This window comes from Lepidochelys kempii, chromosome 7 (assembly GCF_965140285.1).
Source record: "Lepidochelys kempii isolate rLepKem1 chromosome 7, rLepKem1.hap1, whole genome shotgun sequence".
In the NCBI taxonomy this organism is placed as follows: Eukaryota; Metazoa; Chordata; order Testudines; family Cheloniidae; genus Lepidochelys; species Lepidochelys kempii.
In genome coordinates this window covers 67706097-67724603 of record NC_136386.1, presented here as the reverse complement: position 1 = coordinate 67724603, position 18507 = coordinate 67706097, and the positions used below count along the sequence as shown (strand labels likewise).

General features: G+C 39.7%; 1 long non-coding RNA gene across 2 annotated transcripts in view; it reads right to left on the bottom strand.

Annotated features, from left to right (window-relative positions):
• Positions 1-15461, bottom strand: part of LOC144930766 (uncharacterized) — a 29805-nt gene extending 14344 nt beyond the window's left edge. Inside the window, exons 1-4 of one of the 2 annotated variants that reach the window (XR_013636125.1) lie at positions 15328-15461; positions 14227-14288; positions 10841-10885; positions 5-35 (exon numbers count right to left, since the gene is read on the bottom strand). This is a non-coding gene — a long non-coding RNA (uncharacterized LOC144930766). Of the gene's footprint in view, positions 1-4; positions 36-10762; positions 10886-14226; positions 14289-15327 lie in introns of those variants that run through there. The other variant, XR_013636124.1, reaches the window with a different exon arrangement.
• Between the last annotated feature and the right edge of the window lie 3046 nt (positions 15462-18507).

Here is an 18507-nt window from a genome sequence, read left to right as displayed (position 1 = left end):
TTACCATGGCATCACAAGATCTGCAGCTGTCAGCCCTGTAATTAAAACCGAAGATGTACCTTCAAAATGTGGATAATGTTCCTTAAAATGGGTTACCAGTAGAAACAGAGCAGATGTAAAAAATCAAACTCAAGGATGAGGCACTGATAGGGCAGCCACATGCAATGGGGAAAAAACCATAGGCGTCAGCAAACAACTAATCATCATTGGCTACCTCTAAGGGTTTGAAATATGGGTATTACTAAAAAAAAACTGTTTGGTATCTTCTTTTAAGAAAAAAGGCATATGGACATGGATTTAATTACACTACTTCTCAAGCTTTGCACAGATAGCACAGCTCTAAACAGCTGTAAACTAAACTAAATATATACCATTTTTGTTTCTCTTTTGGGAAAGCTGTATGCATGCCTAGATTTAAATTTCTCCAAAAAAGAGCAAGTTTATCAGAAGCAAGGTACCAAGTCTATTGTCCAGTCTGTGTGCATTTTCCCCAGAGACGTCAATATATATCTATATTTTTGCTGAAAATGCCTACCAGATCACTCAATAATGGCTAGTTTTCTGAGCTGACACCACATCTTATTAAGTGAATGGATCATTGTTTCACAGTTTGTCCCTAATTCCATCCCCTATTTATGAAATTATGAAAAAATGTAGGGTGGCCAAGTTGCAGTTTCACATTACCAAACACATAGTCAATTGTGACAGAGGTAGGATTAACCTAGAGATATATGTGGTTTTAAAGATAAAAACGTGCATGTAATTAAAAGGTATGTTATGAAGATGGTGGTTCATAATCAACATCAATTGATCTGTGAGCTTAAGTAGAGAGAGAGGTAATTATTGTACTTAGCATCCTCCTTATCCATTTAACAGACATACCAGAAATCCATCGTTAAGTTACTGAGATTTTGGTGATGGCAATATGATCTTAAAAGCTTCTCTCTAGCTCTCAGGAGTCAATATGCTCTCGTGAAAAGAAAAGCTCAGCAAAACTGGGCAGTTACAGATCTTGCTTAAACATAACGAAAAAAGCCTTCACGGACAACAGACTAAGACGATAAAATTAAACAATGAACTCTAGCGAAATAAAGTAATGGTCCTCCAGTGGAAAGACAAAATACAATTAAAATTCACATGCTTATTTTAAGATCAATATTTTTCTGCTGATTTGCTGAAGAGGCTTTTATGAAGTTTAAGCAGAGTTCATTGTTAAATACTCCTACCTACAGAGGATACAGTAGGTCATATTAATTCCTTTTCTTTTATAGATCAATAATTAGATTGCTGATTTGCTTAAGAAAGAAAATGAATGTTTCTACTGTGCCATACCATGGTGCATGTTCAAAGAACCAGTAGCTCCTTCTCCTCACAGTTAAAGATCATGACAGTAAAAGACAGTGTGTCCCCCCACCCCCACAGGAAAAAGACATGGTTCATAAGAATAAACAAAACAATCCCAGACCTACATTTACCTCAGAGGTTAAAGTCTAATTTGACACAGAGACCCACCAAATATTTTCCTATTTTTAATAGATTTTAAGTGGAAAAGCCATTCACATCTAGAAATGGAAGCAAAGAGATAGAAAGAAGACTCCAGCATAAGGCTCTATAAGAGTGTTGGTGATTACGGATGTAATTACAGTGCACATGTGTGGGTGAATTTGTCCCACCAACTTTCACAGTTTAGACACCTACTGCCTCAGCAAAACTGGGCAGTTACAGATCTTGCTTAAACATAACGAAAAAAGCCTTCACGGACAACAGACTAAGACGATAAAATTAAACAATGAACTCTAGCGAAATAAAGTAGGTTGGACCTACTGCCTTTCTAGCCCTCGCTGCCTCCTTGCAGCCCTAGTACCTCCCCTGGCCTTTAGCAAGGCCTCAGCCTGGGAATTCACCAGGCCAGAGCTCCTCAGCTCTGCCTGCCTTTCCCCAGCTCTGCTCTGCTTCAGATACCCTGCTTGCTCTCCCAGGCAGTCTGGTCCTCTCTGCTCCCCAGCTCTCCTCCAAATCTCTCAGCCTGCCCTTTTTATCAGGGCCAGCTGTGCCCTAATTGGGTGCAACCACACCTGTGGCTAACTACCCAAGCAGCCTCCCTTGGCTGCTTTTAACCTCTTTCCAACTGAAGTGGGGTGACTGCCCCACTATAGGATGGATTGGGGTTCTTGGGGAAGGACTAGGACCGATGGGGAAAGATATCTGATGGCTTCAGAGGGGCAGAGAGGGCTCACTGGGTAGTTTCTAGGAAGACTGGGGCTTAGAGAGAAAAATACAGGGATTTAGGCTTGTGAAGACATCTGGGGTTTTCCAGCTACGCATGTGGAAGACTGGGGCTCATGGAGCATCTGGAGGAAACTGAGGACTGAGATTCTTGGATTGAAGATATAAAAGTCTAGATATTACCTTTGCTAAATCTGGGGCTGTTGCTCCCATCACAGGACTATTGGTAGAGACAACATCTTTAGAAGGCCTGATGTTAATACTCAGTAATGACCATGGATAAAATTGTGAATCCTTTCTCATTTAAACTCAGTCATTGATGTAACCAAGCAAAACTATGATATCCTGCTTGCGTGTCATAAAATAAAATCAGTAATTATCACAATGTAGTACCACAACTGCCACGGTATTTGTGGTATTGTCTAGTACAATATTCCATATTCCATGACATCAGAACTTTATATTTTATTTTTTATTCTTTTATTGCATCGTGAAAAATTGAGTGGAGATTTTCAGTCTTCCTCAACACTTTCTAAGAAGGCATATCCAATGCAGTTTAGTGGCTGGCTCAATTACAGAAGAGAATCAAAGCACCTGAAATGGGACCAGCTTAACTTTTCTCTGGTGAAACAAAAAGACAGACTATGCAAAAATGTGGTTTGCTTAATTGCTGAGTTGTTCTTGAACAAGTTCAGTATCTTTCTGAGGCTCTGACGTTTCTCATTGAGCTCACTATGCAGAGAACCACTCTAAGGAACTTATGATGCTTGAGCACAGATTTTGACTTGGCTAACTTGTTTTTCAGCTTAGATAATTGTGTACATGATGAATACAAAACACAGACTCTTGCTAATCTGCTTCTCACTGTGATGGGCTTGGCACCATGGTGATGGAAGAAAAAGATAATGTACCAAAAGGAACCATTCTATTTTGAACAGGTATTCTGCATCAAAGTTTGGGTTGTCAATGGACAACTTTGACGTACATCTCCCACCAACAAATCACAGCTAAAAAAACTAAAAGAAAGTTTTGAAATAGAGACATTGTCCTGATGAAAACAAGCCAGTAATTACTTTTTACCATGAACACACACATTATATTAAACACCCCGAATTCATTCTAAAAAAAAAAAAATGCAGGTTTCTAAATTTGAATGACAAAATATTTGTTGGTAATAGAGTTAATGAGCGTGAGAGGGAACAAGGAGCGGTAGCACCATACTGTTTTCATGGTATTACATTTCATAATAATAATAATTTACATCAAAAATGTGTTTTGAGTTAATGTGCAGTGTCTGAATGTAATGTTGACAAACACAAAATGAATAGCTTCAGCAAAATCTTAAGTATCATATGTTGATACCTTGACTATTTAAGTCAGGTGGTATTGTTCAGTGCTGCCAAAGAACTTCAACTCTGTGATGAATGAGAATTAACTAAGCAGTAAACAGTCCATAACTTTACAGTGTTCTCAAAGTACCTCCATTTGACATACTGCCTCACCATATGGGCAAAGCTGCACAGTCCTTTTGAAAGGCCCTGGCACTACAGCAAATGCATAGAGGAAGAAATTATGCTGATTAAAGTCTTTTGTCTTGTGCCCATGGACTAAATTTTCAAGAGAATTTATGGCCCCTTTGTGCTGGGTAATGTTACACTATAATTCAACCGCAGCTGCCCAGCAGAGAATTCCCTAGGCATAGGGAAACTCCTTTCTGGCATATCTGTGCCTCTACTGGCCCTGTGCCTCTGCCCCTCTCCACCCCACCTTTTCGGGTGTAAGAGGAATCTCAGGGGCAGGTGTGGTGGAGCTCTGTTACACTTTTCCTCCACGGATGTAGAATCCATTAAGGAACCTACTTCCAAGGGGCGATGGAGCCAAAGCGGAGCTCTGACACAGGAGAGAATCTGCCTCTGTCTCTCTCACTTTAGGCAAATGTGTAAATGTTTCTTATATTTTAGGATTGCAGATTCTGAATTGCACAGACTGTAACACAGATTTTGGGTCCCTGCAGCCACCATGCATTACAACAGTGAGCAAGGAAAGAATGCATAACCTTTGCCCACAGATATCTGCATAAACAAAACATGCAGTTAACAATAAGCAGCAGCTTTCTGAGACGAGAGATAATGTTAGCTGTGGAAATTGATAATTTTGCAGGTTTTGTTTAGGAAGGAGGCACGATCCACAGCTTAGTTCTAATCTGCAGTAGAGTACAAAAATGTATTGCTTTTGGCATCAGATAAATAAAAAAAAAGACAGGAGATTAATGAGTTTTAGTTTACTGAAAGCCCTTCATTATTATTATTGTTGGAAAAATGCGCTAAGGCAGCTAATAAGTATTTTATCTCTAATGAACGCAAATACTATATTTGGCTTTGGAAAACAGAAAGAGTTGTTTTAAGGCTGATTAATATATTACATATTCTTCCTATTCATCCACACTGAAAATGTTAATTAAACAGCAAAGGTCATCAACACATAAAGGGAAGTTCTCCTCAAGTACTGTGTATGGCAACTTTTCCTGGTGATCCTACAACGCTGCATAGGTGCACAGCTGCTCAGGAGTGCAATTATTATGAATTTTATTCCACTTAATAGCACAAGCAGGAAATGGAAGGTTATATTACAGATCAATATATGGGCTAAGGGAATCTGACAACCTTTGGTCAGAACTGGGAGAATAGATAGCATTAATTAATTCACTGGCTTGTTGAAAAAAATCATTCTTTACAGCTGTGACAGACTAGGAAATGCTCTTTTCTGCTATTGATTAACATGGGAAGACAGCTATCAACAGACTTTTCAGTTATAAAAGTCCCTCTTCTACAAGACATTTGAATTTCATAAACCAGGGCACTTCAGAAACCACTCTCTTGCTGATTTCCTGTGTTTATTTTTAAAAAGTTAAAAAATTTATTGAACCATCACAAAAATTTAGTAGAAATGCGATCTAAGGTATTGAATCCATTTAATCTTTTAGGATTAACAAAAGCACCAGCGCAGCAGATTCTCAAAATTCAACATTTGGAATTGTGCTAATTTATTTTCATGCAGCTAGCTTTTAAAATCTGGCCTCAGACAGACATGCTAGAAAGTACATCTGCCAATGGTTATTGAAGTGCTCTAATTTATCAACTGAAAAGGTAGATGTAATAAAGGTGTGGCACACAGAAGCATCAGTAAGAGTCTGCTTGATTCTCTGGACACTCTCATATGGTAGCGGAGGTGTGTGTGTCAGGATTACAAAAGGCTATGCCCCTCTGACATGGCAGGGTCAGTATGCACTGACTCCAGGGGCTACTGTTACAGTAGGGAACAAAAATAATAAAGCATGTTAATTACTTTCTAGAGGGCAGCTATCCTCTCACCTTTAGTTTCAGGTTCCATCATTCAGTTGACTGAGGAAGAGGATTAAAATACCAACACAGTTCTATGGTTTTGAAAATTCTTGGTCATTTTGAACTTACATATTTTGGACTTCAGTGCCACTATATATACCAACAAACTTCTTGAACTACTTCAGCATACAACCAGGAATTAAAGGGGAACCGGAGGATGAAATGTGCAAGTCAACTAGCTGGAAGAGATGATTTACATGAACTTATTTAACCTGAAAGCGAAAGCCTGTATCTAGAGTCAAACTTACCCTACAATTTGAAAGTACTAGGACTTTGGGTTTGTGTGTTCATCTCTAAATTGATTTAGCGACAAATTTTGATTGGGGGATGGTCAGTGTTTTTTTATTTACGAAATTATTGGACTATGTCTAACGGAGAGTTAGCCATGGATCTTATGAAAATATTCCTTTTCGTGAATCTGTAAGCACATGGTGTTTCCACTCTGCTTTCAACACAGCACACATATTTAGGATATGGACCAAATGTACCTCCTCCTTGGGGTTTACCTTCATGATTAACAAACTACACACGCACACGCACACTCTTCCACCGGACCATCTTCCTCCTGAGCTCAGATGTTCTGGTTAAAGTCTGCTTAACAGGCAAACATCTAACACTCCATTGCCTGGCTCCTCCACTGCTTCTTCACTGCAGCAATTAACTACCTTTGTCATCAGGGGGCAGGTGGTCCAGGGTAAGTGTCATCATTCAGGATTGGTGTTGACAGGCCACAAAATTTATGGCTGCCAGGCTTTACAGAGGAGACACAGAAGGTTAAGAGTGCACATGGGCTTGCTTTGTGTAAGGGGACTGTTGCCCCCTTACTAACATTCAGTGGGGTGTTTTAGTTGATAGCTCCCAGTACTAAAAAGGGGGAAGGGTCAATGGGGAATCAGGACCCTGAGACTGACAGCCCCCAGGAACAATGGGGAGAGGCCAATGCTCGAGGTCAGCCTGAATGACAGGGCGGGCAGGCTCATCAGGGAGTCAGGAGGCCAGGGAGGTCCCATCCTCCGTGTGAGCTGGAATTGCCTGGGTCAGACAGAGTGGGGCCGAGCTAAGGAGAAAGCAGGGGCCTGAGCTGAGCTGGGGAGCAGAGCTGTGCGAGATCCAGAGAGAGCAGCCCCTGTCCTGGGAGCAGAGCTGTAGCCCCAAAGCCAGAGGCACAGCCCAGAGAGAGCAGACTTGCCCTGAGAGCAGAGCTGCAGCAACCAGAGCCAGAGGCACAGCCCAGAGAGAGCAGACTTGCCATGGGAGGAGAGCTGCAGCAACCAGAGCCAGAGGGGCCAGAAAAGCAGCCCAGGAAGCAGGTAAGTGCTGGGAGCAGAGTCACAGAAGCAGCCTGCAGAGCAGACCTGTCCTCGGAGCAGAGCTGTAGCAACCAGAGGCCGAGGGGCCAAAGAAGCAGCCCAGGGAGCTGGAGGCAGAGCAGCAGCAGCAGTGCTGAGACCGAGTGGTGCAGCTGGGGCTGGAGCAGTCCAGAGCTGGGTGCGGTGAGCAGCTGAGGAGAACGAGGGGGACCCTGGGCCAGGAGGCTCTGCAGGCCAGGCTTGGATCATAACCCCGACAGGGCGGGGGCGACACTGGGAAGAAGGGTCCTACCACTTAGAGCCTGAGAGCGTGAGGCCACCACCAGAGCAAGTGTCCAACCCACAGCATCCCTACAGCACAGCCAGGGCCTGAGAAGGCGGCCTGGGACTTACAAGGAACAGACTGTGAACTGCCCTGACATTCCAGAGACACTGTTTGTGATGTTCCCTGCCACAGAGCGGGTTGATGTGTTTCCTTTAACCTTTCCCATTTTTCCTTATTCTTTTTAAAATTACTTGTTGATTAAATAACTTGCATTTGCTTTAACTTGTATGTAATTTTCAGTGGGTCAGAGAAGTGCCCAGTGCAGAGAGAGTACCCCGAAGTGGGGACACCCTAGCCCCTGTCCTAGGTGACCACAGCAGGGTTGGGGGTCGAGCCACGCCAGAATCCTGGGCCCAGCCTTGTTGGGGTTAGCAGCCCAGTTTAGTGGGGGGAAATGTTCAATATAGTCTCACAGTGGAGCAGAGAATACCATGCAGAAGCTCTGTACCTCCAAGTTTGAACAGGCCTATGTAAAATTTAAAAAGATTTGATGGCTGGCTAGTGATTACTATAGACTCCAGAAGTGCTTGTGCTGTATTGTTTTTGAGGGGGGGGGGGTATTAAGCATTTTTCTAGTGGGTCGTTCCACTACTTCCTCTTGGGGGATACACCAGCTGTAGAGCGGAATGACCAGCCAATTAAAATTCATGGACAGTATTCCTGACAGTCCGGCATATTAATCTGCTGTATCTCTTAGGCAGCAGACATTGCAACTCTGACACCTGGAACTAAGCCATACAGCTGTCTTTCCACAACCATACACTTCCTGTAATTTTGGGCAGTTTTTCCAGACCTGCCTTTGATTTTATCAGCAGCCGGGTGGTAGCTGTCTTCTCAGGCCACTTTGTTAGTTAGACAAGGCTTTTTTATGCTATTGTTGGTGCCTCTAGTTCAAGTTTATCTAGTTATCCCAGCAAGAAAATTCCTAGAGCAGTGGCTGTCCGTTTCTATTGTCTCCATCTACTTTCATTGATTGTTGTAATTAATGCCAACAAAGCCCCCTGTGTTTAGGGATCCAATGTCCCCTATTACAGGGCTACTGTTTGAGCTGTTTTGAGTTCTTAATATCTGGAAACTATGCTCTTCCAGACATGCCATGCAATAGTGTTTTGGGGTGTTTTGATTTTTAGGTTGAAACATTCTAGTACAATAGAATCTTCTGACTGGAAGGGACCCCGAGAGGTCATCTAGTCCAGTCCCTTGCCCTCATGGCAGGAATAAGTATTATCTAGCAATAACTACAATTAAGGGGGAACAGATTCATCCAAAATAATAATTGTGGCACAAAAATATCTCAACCTGTGCCCTCAGAGTTGATCGTTGCAGCAATATGTTTATTGTTTCACATTTGCCACACATTTAGTTAACTCTCGGTATACTGGAAATGGATTTCTGCAGCAGAACAGAGCACTTCAGCTGACAATGAGACTCCAACTTGTCCCAAGAGTGGACAAAAGATGAATTCTCATTAGATACAACTTCATAAATATATTCTCTACTATAGAATAGCACAGCTATCTGCTGTGAAGCACACCTTTTAACGCTGCAAAATAATGTATTTGAAAATAAGCTATTCTGACACAGTAATCTCTTTTTGGGAAGTGAGAATATACTGTAACTGAACAAACACAGCTCTCGGTATATACAGTAACCCTAATCAGTTTGTTTGAAAAATAGTATCCGATTGACAAGAACTTTTTCCCTAAACGTAGGCATTGTTTTATTTAGGAATAGCAACATATAAGGCAAAAATAATAAAAAGACTAATTAGGGAGAAGCATAGACTGCTTAATTATGATTTCTTTAAAACTCTCAAGACTTCATGAAGTCTGGCACTTTTCAGGGTAAAAACTCTACTTGCAATAGGGGCTTTGGGATTTTTTAAACCTCACTAATTTATTGTTATTGTGCTTTTTATCATTTAAAAAAAGGGTTAACTGCTTCAGGGTTTTTTAATTAATAAACTGAATTTAAAGTAGTTTTAGGTACTACTTCTGCCCCTGTGTAGTTCTGCCAATGTTCATGGTTTCATAATCACATTATTGTTTGTTTCTTGCTCACTATTGTGTGAAAGACCCACATAAATAACAGGAGAAACTGACTGAATAAACACAACTTGTTGTCAAATACACGAAGGACGCAAATGGGGAGCAAAAAATCCTCATCTCTTCCAGTTAGTCATCTTACGTGTTATTTGTAATTCAAGTAAGTAAAATATTGTTCAGAGAACTATGACCTGATTGATAGTGTTCTATAAATGTATTCCTAAGTACAGCTGTGCAAATAACTGATTTTTTACTTCACTGGCTGCACTGAAAAATTGAAAATATATTTTGTTTCGGGGTGACCCAAAATGAAATTTTTTTCAATTTTTCAATGAACCAAAAAAATTTTTTAAAAAGTTATTATGCTCGGGTCGAACAAAACATTTCATTCAACTAAAAATATTTTGTTTCTTCTGTGTGGTTTGGGGTTTTTTGACCAAACCAATTTGAAAAGTTCTACATGAATTCACAAAATGTTTCTGTCAACCTGAATGTGAATTGTAAGGTGAAAGTTTTGGATGAAAAATTCTCTCTATTCATAAGTACTTTATATTAATGGAAGTACATAGTATATACTAACATGTACGGGTATGTGATACCATACATGATGGTAATAACCATGTGATCAGTTTAAAAGCCAAGCGATAAATACAAGTATCATTCACTTTGATCCCTTGCTTGCTCTGTGGCCACTAGTCCCTTTCTCTTGGCTGTAAAATATAAAAAACAAACACACACACACATGTTGTACTCCTGAGCATCTTAAGAAAGCTGCAATCTTTAAAAAAAAAACAGACAAAAAAGAACAATCTGTCCATATAGGTGTTTTTACCATCTACTCCCAAATCAATAATTTCTCCTAAAGTCTTACACCTGCCTGCCTCAGATGGACAAGGTACAGTCATGGAGCAGGTTTTCTGTCAGACACTGTTAGGTGCTATATGTCATGGTCTCGAAAATAGGAACTTTATCCTCTTAGGGAGGAGAGATTGCCCACTTCCCAACAGGACCTATATATTTATTTCTAACCCTGGAAAATCCCAAGACAATGGAGTCAAAAATAATGACATTTTAGATATGCAAAAGCTATACCTGGTGTCTTTATGACTTTCTCAGCCCTGTGCAATTTGATTAATTGGACTCATGTTAACTAAACATGTACAGGTGAAAGGATACCAAAAATTGTCTGAGTAATGTTTTCGGAGCCTTCCCCCCCCGAACTCTTAAAACATTTCAAAAATAGCTTTTCTGTATGCTATATGATGGACACATAATGGTGTGGTCTGGTCCAAATATCAGCCGCAACTTGCATAACTTATTCATGTCTTCACCACAATCAAATCATAGAATCATAGACTTTAAGGTCAGAAGGGACCATTTTGACCGTCTAGTCTGACCTCCTGCACAACGCAGGCCACAGAATCTCACCCACTCACTCCTGTAACAAACCTCTAATCTATGTCTAAGCAATTGAAGTCCTCAAATCGTGGTTTAAAGACGTTGAGGTGCAGAGAATGAAGTTCTGAAGCTTACACAGATTAAACCTTAGTAGCACAGCATCCGAGTCCATAGGTATTACTGTAATACAAACAACAACATATTCTGGATATAAACAGAGAATCAAAAGCATAACAATAAACAGTATAGTTTTGACTTCGATCATCTTGAATATGGACCCACTTGAATATTGCTCTGTTGCAGAAAAAAAGGCACAACAGATGCAGGATTTATAAACAAACAGAAGTTTGCAAAACATTACCTATTAATATTTGCTTGCATTTTTAATGAATTGGCTTCAGCCATTCTTGCCCCTCTCTGTTGGTTGCTTTCAAGAAATTCCGCTCCCCCTCCCCCTCCTTTTCACCTAATTGGTTATATTGTGTGTGCTTGTCCTATCTGTTTCTATGGAAAATGTAACAGGAAATGACAACCTTTCTACAGGCCAGATCATGAAACCCTTACTCATATAGTATAGTCAGCACACATATACAGGTCATTCTGGTTTTAAAGATACACCACTTCCAGCAGTACTCCCCATTTTTAAAAGAGATGAAATACCACTGGAACCTGCAGTACATCTACAACCAGAATGAACTTTGTAAATATGCCCACTGTACTTTATTCAACAAGTAACTCCATTGATTTTTTAAGACTACTCTCAGTGCAAGTATAAGGAGCTATGCAACATGAATAAGGGTATTGGGAATCATCCTATGTAATTTAATAGAGAATTATATTCATTTGTTATAGGGTGGTTTAAAAAAAACTATAGAAGAAGATAGATAGATAGATATGTTTGTTAAGTGCTGTATGGTAACTGATTTGAATAGTAACAATAAAGTAATATACAGGCAAGCAAGCATATCATTTTAGTAGGTTTGCTACCATTTTTAAAATACAAGGATTAGGCCATTCACAAAAACTCACTTATTTTCACAATTTACACTGCATATACTAATTTTTCAGATGATAGCTCAGCTAGTTTAATTATAATATAATATTGGGGGGGTTTCTATTCTAATTTCTCAGATTTTCCCCTTCATTTTGGGATTTCATTTCAGCTTGATCTCCAACAAATTAGTATTTTGTCTCTTTTTCAAATCCATTAAACATTTTCATTTAGAAGCCTCTTTTGCCAACTTCCTATCTCATATCCCCCTGCACTATCTATCTTATTTGTAGGGGGGCATGTCATTACCTGCATGACAAACATAAGAATAAATATTTATACCATTTGTTATCCTTCCACTCTAATGCTCATGTATATAGGGGTGATTTATTAACTATTCCACTACTGATAGTGAGTACCTCTTGTGTTGATTTGAGCTTCAGTCTATAAGAATCATTTTTAAAGGAAGCATGACATTTGGTGAGTGCCAAATGGAACCCTTAAATGAAGAGTGGACCCGTGGAAAACCATACACTGAAATATCCATCTTACAGGAGAAATAGGTCAGGAAGTTCAAAAACTACAGTGATGAGCACCTCATATATTAAACTGAGATACATTAATATAGGAGAGAAAGAGGGTGGAAGTGACTCAGCTGAGGTAATGTCAATCACTATGGGATGGATTGGCACCTTACAATCCAGCCTAAGTGAGGGGCAGTGCATAGAAGCAGCAGCATTACAAGGCCCGAACTGTGGCTCTGAGAATCGCAATTCAGTCCCTGCCTCCCTGTTGCTCCATGGGGGCCATAAAGTATGTCAGCCCGTTTCCTGACACATTTCCCTTAGCAATGGATCAACTGTACTGACCAGCATGCTTCAAGGCAGCTGAGCCAAGGCTCTGCCTACTCCTCCATCCGTGTCCAGCCCCTCCACATCCAACGGCACAGGAGGGAGAACTAGCAGACAGGTCGCAGCTGCTCCCCGCTCCTATAGGATCTAGTGACTCCTATATCTCATTTACCTTACTCCCCCTGAGCAGCCAGAATCACAATTGAGCCTTACAGGGAAAGAACATAGTCAAGGAGACAGGAAGAAAGAAAAGACAGAAAAAACAGAAGCCTCTATCAAAATGGTTTCTCAAAGCAAGGTAAGATGAGATATACTGGATTCGATATGGCATCATGGAGCATTTCAAACCATCAGAGTGAATGTTCATGTTGAGACTATTCTCACAGAGCAGAATATTAAGTAGATGGGGTTCAGGAGGTCTAGAACTCATCAAATAATGTCAGAAAGTAAGAATATCTGGAAAAGGAGAGCTGGGGGCATTTCCAAACTACCAAGTGCTTACAGGTGAAAATGAGAAAGTGCATGGTGATAACTGTGTGGATCAGGTACAGTTGCTGACTCTGCAGACCCCAGGTTTGGGGGTCAAAATGGGTCAGCCCTCCATTGGGAAGAAGGACCAAGAGACGCCTGTGTATGTTCCTCATTCTATTCCATATCAGGAGAGATTGTGAGCGTCTCTTCTTCCTAGCACATCTGAAGCCATTCAGGCCCAACGCCTGATAGCTAAGAGCTGGTTGGACAACGCCAGGGTTTTTCCTGGGGAAAAAAATTTAACTTTTCATCAAGAAACTGAAAATCTAACCATCTTAATCCAAAAACTGCTAAAACTGGGAAAAAAAATTGGTGTCCAGGTTTTTGATCAAAAAATAAGTTTTTAAGACAGCACACACTGTCTACAAAAAAATTATTTCATTGAAAGCCTAGTTTTCTGAGAGAAAAAAGCCTTGATGGAAAAATTTCAACCACTGATTTCAACTCCTCTGATAACATTCCGTGCACATTCCATAACACAAGAAAAAGGGAGGGGAAGGAGGTCAGTGTCCTTTCAATCACCCTTGTCTGATTCTTTTATATTCATTCTCCTGTGGCTGTCCCCAGCGGGGACTTATGTCTCACTCACTCATTACCCTACAGAGCTGGTATCCATACCCTTCTCTGATGGATTGTATTTACTGAAGGACAACCTATCCTAAATTCTCAATTACTGAGGGACAATCCACACTCATTGGTATATTTGCTTTCACAAGCTACACTTAGTGTAACTTTTTATGAGTGATGTATCTTAATATTTGGATGCTAATATTTAAACTATCATTTAAATTTATTAACCTTAATTGGGGATATTGCAGATTATGTACTATATGTATTCTATGACTTTTTAAACCAAACTCTGTACTTTGGGATAATTTAAACATTATGTACAGAAACTTTTTCTTTACTCTATGTATTAGATAATTTTAACATTAACTTTAATACAATTTTTAACTCTTACTGATGAGCAGACCAATGTCAAGATAAACCCTTCATTATGCACAGAACTACATACAGAAATGAGGTAACAAACTTTCTCCTCCTCTTTACTTTCCCATGTTGATGCTCCAAACTCTTATGCACATGTTTAGACATATAAGCAGTGCTATCGAAACAATGAAACTATCCATGCGAGTATAGTTATGTACCTGCTTAAGTGTTTGCAAGATGAGGTCCTTATTTTTCAATATTTTGTATTTTGACTGCAGCTCTGTAAAATTCAAATAAGAAATCTTACCAGGAGTGGCATTAAAGAAAACCCCAGCATTTATAATTTAGCTTATTGTTAAATTTTAATCCCAAACTGCAATAGCACAAATTTTCAAATGAATTTTAATAAGTCTTAAGCGGATTTAATCCAATTTCTTTTTTAAAAAAAGTCAGCTAATAAAATCAACTAATTAAATCACTTATTTAAATAGTCCCACCCAGCAATGCTTTCTGAGCGTCCCCCCTTCTCCTGCTCCTCCCTTTATGAACTCCCTTTTCTTCATACCATCTCCTGGCAGCTCCTGTGAGCTATGCCTAGGTGCTTCCTTTGCCCATCCCATGGGATTACCCTGCCACTTCACAGTGCTTGCTGTTTTCTCCCAGTGGAGCTTCCCTTTCCTTTCTTCCTTCCCCACAGCTTCAGTCTGCCCCTGACCATCTCCTCTTCTCATCTCTGCCAGCCACAGCCTTTTCCTCAGGGCTATGGGTCTTTTTAAATAAAGATACATACAGTTTTAATTGTAAGCATGTGAGGATAGAGATAGGGAAAATAAACCATAAACCACAGGCAGGGGTCCTCAACTGAGTGGACTCCCAGGAACATGGATGTGGTTGCACTGGCCAAGATCTAAAAAACACTCCTGAGACAGCTGTTTGCATTGTCGCATTGGATGATTAAATTGTATTGTCAAGGCCAACAAACCGTAACACTCTAGAAATGGGTCCTACTAATTGGCGAGTCCAAGAGCCAAAGTGAGAAGTGATGTACATGGTGGTCTGAATTATATATCTCTAACATGTACCTGGCCAAGGGCCTCTCTACTTTAATCTTATGCACTCGGTTGCTTTTCCTACCACTCTGCCCTTCTTCTCCCTCCGCATGCAAATCATACTCATGGCAATTCATACCACCAGTTCTCTGAACTTTGGCCCTTGGTGTCTTCAAACACCACCACCTATCAAGGCTCCACCTCACCCCACTTAAAAAAGAGAAAGTGCAGGCTGCAAAGGAATGAGTTCAAATGTTATTTAAAAGTCACCATCAAACATCGTGTCTGCACTCCTGATAGGTGTCGTTCCTGGGAGTTGTGAATGGGTATGTAAAGTGTTCTTTGGGCTTCAGCTATCAATTTTCAAGAAATCCTGCATCATGTCGGCGAGGTGAGCTGAGTTACGTGCACTGAGGTTTAAAAAAATAGAGGGCAAAAAAGTGGTTTTCAGGGATTTTGTCTAAAAATGCAATAGAGGACACCTTATCAGATATGATCTAATTCTTAACTCTTTGGTGGTTCAATATGAATTTACGCTGAGATTCCACCAAACACATTACTTTTAGTTCCTGTAGAACAGTTGTTGCAATTTCCAGATTATCTCACAGGTACATACTTTATCATACATACTTTGGTGCATTAATGAACTTGAGTAAGACGTCATAGGGTTTTAGAGCATGATCCTGAAGGTCTTGGAAGTAGATACGCAACATCAAAAGATAAATTGAATAGTCTAAAATCAAAGTACAGAAAGGCTTTTGGATGCATCTAACATAACATTTTAATCTTTTAGTACCATCATACCACAGCTATTTAAAAAAGCTTTAGGCCCTCTCTTCTCTTTCACACACATGCACAGTTACAATTATATCCATTAGTTGCCTTAGCAACAGAGGCAGAGGTTAAGTCATTTTCTAGAAGAGGCCCCCTGCAAATTATGGCATAATACCAACTTATTGCCAATCTTTTTAATTAAAACATTTTGCTTTCAATTCAGCTAACACCAGAGATCAGTAAACAGGGCAGATCAAATTACTGATATTTAAACTTCCCTATCTTCAGAGAGGTCCACTGTAGCTTAATTACTGGTTGGGTACTACCAATGAGGGGAGAGGGAAGAAGAATAATTAAACATACAGAAGTATGGTTCAACTCATGAAGAACAGCAAGTTCTGCAGTGACTATGAAATCCTGTAATTAGATCACTAGAAAATTTTGAAGAATGAAGCTTAGGTACAATATGTAGCAGTTATCTCATAACTAACCATTTAACACTAGGAATTATGATTTCACAATGTCTGATGCTGGGGCATTATTATAGTAATTCCTCCCAAAAGGTGATATATTTGGACAAATAAAAAAGGAAATCCCCTTAAAGGAAACCTATCATGTATATTTCAGACAAGGCTCGAACCCTACTCATCCTACAAGATTCTAGTTTGCTTTCCTCTGCATTAAAACCTTCTGGAGACTTGAAACAAGATGTATGCTTATTGGAGAAAACTACCCTTAGAAAATGTCTCCTTCCCACCTCATGTAATCTTTCTTTACTCTGACACAAGCTGCCACTTTGATCTTCATTCATGGTTTTTTTGTTAATGTGCCATTGATACACCACCATTTTCAGAAGCAAATGCATTTCTGAAGGGGCAAAATACAGTGGAGTGCATAATGGTCACCACATTTGACAACATTCTCAGCTTGCACCATCTTTCAGATTCTCCCATCACTCTGTCACTTGGTACTATGGCTGGGTTACAGAAAATAGTGGGATCTATATGGGAGGGACAATCAACACTTTGGTATCTTGACTACGTTCTATAATCTTATATTGGGCACTGGCTGCAAGCACTGTAATTATGGGTGCAAAAGAGTTTCCATCATAATTGCATTTTATATCATCAATATTTGCCAAAACATCAAACTTTTGATCTGAAATTCCCATATTTGGTTCAATCCAAGGTGATTTTTTTAAAGTACACTCAAAATCCTTCCAGCTATTTCTGAGTTATAGAAGTGAATAAAATGCTCTTATCCCATCGTAAAAAAATCCTAGCCACTTCTTTTAAACCAAGCCCACAGAAAAATAGCTTGATACTTTTATGAACAGAGGCCTCATTTCGAACTAATATCTCTGATTGGTCTGGAGAAAAAAAATTGTGAAACAAGTGAATTGCAAGTTATTGGGGCGGGGGGAAGCACATCTGAGCATGTTCAGTGGGTAATGCTCAGAATTTAGTAGATTCTAATGAAGCCTGGTCTCCTTTTGACACCACCACTGGGAAGAGCTAAGCAGGAACAGAGACTGCTACCAGGAAATTCCACAAGCGAGATCCTAAAGTGTGTCACTGAAAAATTCACATTTAATATCAAAACATGGGTGGTGGTGAGGAATAACTGTTGGGTCCCACCAATTTTAAGACTATTCAACATTTCTGCTACATTTTGGTGCTTTGCAAAGCTTAAGCTTTCATTAAAACATTAAGTTGTTTTTTTCCATTGTCAAGATACAGCCGCCACCACAAGGCAGTCCCATGGGAATCTATCCCTTTAACCCAGAACACAAGCAGGAAAGGTGGGAATGGAACTACTATCCTTATGCACCTTCTTGAGGTGCAAACTTCATAGGCTTAAATGGGCTATTCAAATGCCACCATTAATAAGAAAAGGATAATATTTTTTCTTCTTCTTGGCAGCAAGTGAATTCCAAAAGGAATTATTGGTGGTACTCTAGTGGCAAGAGATGAACTAAATGGGCCAATTGTTCTTTCCATCCAAAATTTTTATGTTTGAGCATACAATATGTAACCTACATTAAAAAGCAGCTGCAAAGCTATTGCTAAGTAAAATTCTAACACAGCTTACCCTTTTCTGTATCGGTAAAGCTATTGCATATGTAATATCAGCCATACACTCATTCATCCTCTGATAGATTTCTAAGATGTAGTGGGATGTAATCTTTCAGTTGGTATTTTATAATACAGCCCATTTTGTTGTTGGAAAACTAGACTTAGAGGCAGAGGGTTACGTTAGAATATCAAGAAATCATCCATTAAGCAAGAGCCATTACTCCTCAACTAATTGCAAAGGGTAATCATAATAATTAATCTAAGTAAAATCATAAAAATATATCAACCCCCAAAATATACACATTGCAAGTAAAAATCCAGGAGGCATTACAAAGTTTTACTGAGACCGATAATCTAAGCTACTCTATCCCAAGGATAGTACTCTCATGCTATCTCAATACCAGTAATTTGAAAGGGAAAATTAGGAGAAAGACCACAGGCTTGTTCATAAAAGCTAGATCTCCTGGTTGCTTTTAGTTACTAAATATTTTACTACTTATGACTTTGGGGACTTGCTTCAGTGAAACACCCACAGACACTAACTTCAGTTTATGCACTGAAGCCCAAGATGCATGGCAGACACTGCTGTTGTATTTGGGAA